A 5,000-nucleotide genomic window follows, 5' to 3' on the forward strand; every position below is an offset into this window, starting at 1 on the left:
AGTACATTAACCAGTGTGCATAGAATACTCTAGTTGAGCATAATTAGACAATCCTGAAATGTCAAGTAAGCAACACACCAAAAAGGATACCTGCTACCACAATACTCACTACCAACTAAATACCTAGCCAGCCAACAAACCAGTCCACCAGCCAACCAAAAGAGTCAGTTGTCAGCTAGCCAGCCAAAGAGCCGGCTAACCAACTAACACTCAGTTAGTCAGCCAACTAACCAACAAACAAGTCAGTTGTATGGCTAGCCAGCTAACAAACCAGCCATACAGTCAACCAAAAGAGTCAGTTAGCCAGCCAACCAGCTGGCCAACAAACAGTCAGTTGGTCGGTCAGTTAGCTCACTAACCAACAAGCCGGACAGAGAGCCAGCGAACCAGTCATTTAGGCAAGCAACTCAAGCATTGTGACAGTCTGAGTTTTTATAGAGGTGAAAGTTAACCATGTGACCAGAGTAATCAGGCATGTGGCAGCTGCAGGTAGTAATTCAATGAACTTGTAACAGTCCTATGTACTCAAGTGAGGGCAGGTACTAATTGACAGGTTGATTGGGCACTACCATTGTTCCTGGTTGATGGAAGGCAATGTCAATTATGTCATGCAGCATTTGACTTTCAATTGTGCAATGGCACTTCACAAGATAGCCTAATTTTACTAGGTGGCAATATTCTGATTTAAAATTGGATGCTGCAGCGTGGCCATATTGTCAGTTGAAATTTGAAACGATCTGTTAACATGAAACACACTGCAGGAATACATTCAACTGCCCACATCTGGGTAGAGGCCAGTTGGTGCAGCCTGAAGAAAAAGAGGCGGGTCATAACCAAAACTTATGAATTTAATCCATTCAACTAAAACATATTCATCTGAACAACTATTTCCTCAAATAAGTTGTCAATACTCAGTATTCTTCAGAAATGCCATCAAACTTCTATTTTTTAGTGCATTTTAATTAGTCTTGGTAAGTACATTTGATGTCTGGGTTTACAGTGTAGGAAAACAAGAGCGAAAGAAAGAAAGAAAGAAAGAAAGAAAGAAAGAAAGAAAGAAAGAAAGAAAGAAAGAAAGAAAGAAAGAAAGAAAGAAAGAAGGAAAATCAGAAATGCAGAAATCAGACCCAATCATCAGAAGATCATTAAAAAAAAGTTTTTATAAAGCAGCAATGACAAATGGGTGATGGGAGGAAAGGAAAATATGAGCACAGCAGTTCAAAGGGGCTATGAGAGGGGAGGAGGTTCAGGCTGTAAGTGCCTTGCAGTACTGCAGTGGCCTTGAGTCATCAGTATTTAGGGATCACTACACAGTGATTATGAATACACATTCATTACATTCTGTTTACTTCAGTGCAGCTGGATTCATAAGCAAAAGCTAATGGGGCATTTCTGATGCCATCGCTATGCCAAAGCAGCACATTGCATCAAAGTTAGGGATATGGGAGTTTGGGAGAGGGAAAGTGGAAATGAGAGAGAGAGAGAGAGAGAGAGAGAGAGAGAGAGAGAGAGAGAGAGAGAGAGAGAGAGAGAGAGAGAGAGAGAGAGAGAGAGAGAGAGAGAGAGAGAGAGAGAGAGAGGGGCGGGGGGGAGTGAGATAGTGAGACAGTGAGAGAGAGATTTTGTTCTGGTCTTTTATTGGGAACACTGATGCAAACAGGCTAATAGAGATAATTTGAATTTGAGAGTCAGAGAAAAAGAGGATACAACACAGTAATGCATGTGCATACAGATAGAGAGGAGAGAGATAAGGCGAGATACAGAGAAAGAGAGGGTGTAAGAGAGAAAGAGACAGAGCATGGTGAAAGTGATAATGAGTTAAGAAGTCACAGGAGGCCTGACAGATGCCTCAGTCACCCCTAAAACACCAGGCCACCAGATATCACACACGCCATCCGCTCACACCATGCTTGTGGCACCACACTCCGTTCCCACTTCACACACCAAGCGGATGCAAGATGCTCTGCCACACGGCTGCTCCTCACACCTCTCAATCAGCATCTGCACAGACAAATTCTTTGTATGACCAGTGCATGTAAAGAAATTGACAATAAAACCTACTTGAGACTCCGTACGTTGCCACATATGCACCAACTCCCTCACATTCCCCCCACACCACATCCCTCCCCCCCACACTACTCTCCACAGCAAGCATCTTCGTAGTGGTCTAGTCAAACGCTGAATGAGCCACACTGCAGTATTGCTGTCTGTTCCTGGTCTATCATACCAACCTCATTCCACAGCCTGGCAACTAGAGTACATTTCCCAACTGTCCATCGGTCCGCCCATATCTGCACAGACACTGTCTCAGCACCCAGCCAGCCAAACTCCTCCATGTCCCTATACTGCTGGTGTCCCTGGCCTGTCCACTGTCCCCTATCCCACAGGATGCCAACCACACGTCTCCAGCAGATGCCCCATGTACCAATCACTCACACACACATGCCACTTCAATACGCAATAGTAGTAGGGTAGTTTGTGATGGTAGTAGATATATTTTCAAGTGTGTAAAGATGTTGTGAAGGAGAGGCTTCCTTCCTTCTCGCACTACCGTACATGCAAGGTATCAATTGCTAGTGTAATGTACCTTTTTAACTTGTGTCACTATTCAAAATAAATGGATGTTAAAAAAAATACTCAATACTCTGCACGCATGCACTGAGATTTTCTGAGCAGATACAGATATTATGCCACAGTCTGCAATCACACGCCAGCACCCAGACAGTGACCAGTCTCCACACTTGTGCAGTCCTCATGTCCAACTCCTCCATGTCCCTCATGTTGCTCTGTGTCAACTGGTTGTGTCCGCCAGCCTGCCCGCCCTCATGCCTGCTTCACGCTGCCTCTCTAATGTGGATACACGTGCCCACTCGGCTGCAGCCGCCAACGCCAGCCAGACGGACGTTTAATTGAATCCAATTTCGTGTCCCCACATACTTACCGGTTCTGTCTCGCTGAGCCCTGCCGAGTTATCACTTTCTGGTAATATCTGCAGAAAAGGGAGAGAAATGTTGGACTTTTTTTTTTGGACTACGAAAGTGTAGGGGGATGTTGACATGCCAATCATACCACTGACCCACAAACCTGTCTCTTTCTGTTAATGTGCTTTCATTAAACAGTGGATACCAAAAGACAGGGAGGGCGAGTGTGTGGGGAGAGTTCTCCTTGGATCAAAGGCAAGATTATTTCCCACAGGAAACAAGTACTTCTTTTTTCCACTTTATTTTAAGAGAACTTTTTTTATTGCCAGTTGATTTCCTTCTAGAATGATTAAGGGATTTAATCATATGCCAAATCCCACACATCACACCTCGGGTGAAAAAAAAGTCATTTGGATCCTTCGCGTGGGAGATGGTGTGGTTGAGCCCTCATTTTTTATTATTATTACTTTCATTCCTTCATGAGATGTTTTTGATGTTGCCACTATTAGAGAAAGGTATGAGCGAGCGTTAGCATAATCCTTTTTATAGTCATTGTTGTGTGATGAAATGGCGCTGCGTTTGTCCAGTCTCTGTATTCTTTGATGTTGTTCTCGTCTCGTGTGGCTCACATGACAAATGAACTAAGCCTTGCTCGACGTGAGATTGTAAACAGCGCAGTATCTCCACCGCAAAGCCTCAAAAATAAACCCAACCGGTTGGGGTGCATCGTTCTAGCGCTGCATTTGAAAATCAACACCTCAATGTGAAACCTGGCATTAGCGGCAGTTAATTACGGCTCACATAAACACTTGTGATTTTCACACCACGGGACGTCTAGCGTCTGTCAATGGAAATAAGCTGAGATGTAGAGGTGTGTGTCCTCCTCTCCATCTAATACCTCTTCTTCTTCTGTCTCTCTCTCTCTCTCTCTCTCTCTCTCTCTCTCTCTCTCTCTCTCTCTCTCTGTCTCTCATGTTTTTTTGTTTCTTCTCTCTTTTTCTATTTCCATATGGTTGTCACTCACACACACTCACACACACACATACACAGCAACATCACACATCATAGTGTTAGGGTGTTGCTTTCTTGTTTTTGTAGATGTGTGAGAGAAGCTGTTTGCTGGCCACTTCTACTGTTTGATGCTCAGCTATCACACCATATTCTCAATCCTACACTCTCAACCATCACGCAACACTGCCATGCAGGAATCTACATTTACATCAGCCAACTGGCCAAATGCTGTTGAAATTTTAGTTTGGCTGGTAGAAAAGAGCAACTTACTAGTCACTTTGACCTATTCGTGAGTGTGTGTTTGGCTAGTGAAATTAACATCTACTCGTCATTTTGATTGGTGATTTTTAAAAAAAAGTTAATTTCGGCCCCTGCTGCCATGATATTACATATCCATGCCCTGAATGATGTTCTCCACCACAAGAATCACACCAACATTAAACAGCATTCATCATACTCTACCCCAATCATCCCCAACATCATCCTTCAGATCAAAAGCAATTATGAAGGTACCACTGAGATCATCTCCCAACGTAAAGCTCGGTGAGTGAGCTGAGCTACTTCATTTCAGTTTCTGTCTCAGCAAGTCTGCCCCCGTCTAAAAACAGCTCAAAGCCAGTGGCATCGCACTGAGCCATGCACAGCAATATGTCATTGTCAGAAGGGAACCTGCCATGCGAAATATGGGAAACACTTCCCCAGCTAACCTTGTGTCAGCTTTCAGCATGCAGTTACCTCAGCTTTATTTTAGTCCATGTAGGAGGACGGACAAGAAATACAGGGATTGTTTGTGTGTGTGTGTGTGTGTGTGTGTGTGTGTGTGTGTGTGTGTGTGTGTGTGTGTGTGTGTGTGTGTGTGTGTGTGTGTGTGTGTGTGTGTGTGTGTGTGTGTGTGTGTGTGTGTGTGTGTGTGCGTGCTTCCGTGCCTGCGTGCGTGCATGCGTGCGTGTTTTTGTTGGTGCGTGCGTGCATGTTTTTGTGGGTGTGTGAAGCTGAGCTTGTGGGATGAATTGTGACTTTCAACTTCATGGAGGAATCTGCTCTGTTGTGGAAAAGTTTGAATACACT

At 44.2% G+C, this 5,000-nt stretch overlaps 1 protein-coding gene across 1 annotated transcript in view; it reads left to right on the plus strand.

Moving 5' to 3' along the window:
• sema5a (sema domain, seven thrombospondin repeats (type 1 and type 1-like), transmembrane domain (TM) and short cytoplasmic domain, (semaphorin) 5A) overlaps window positions 1-5,000 on the plus strand; it is a 259,814-nt gene that overhangs the window by 210,858 nt on the left and 43,956 nt on the right. The gene's annotated exons all lie outside the window — the stretch shown is intronic.

Source organism: Engraulis encrasicolus, chromosome 9 (assembly GCF_034702125.1).
Source record: "Engraulis encrasicolus isolate BLACKSEA-1 chromosome 9, IST_EnEncr_1.0, whole genome shotgun sequence".
Classification (NCBI taxonomy): Eukaryota; Metazoa; Chordata; class Actinopteri; order Clupeiformes; family Engraulidae; genus Engraulis; species Engraulis encrasicolus.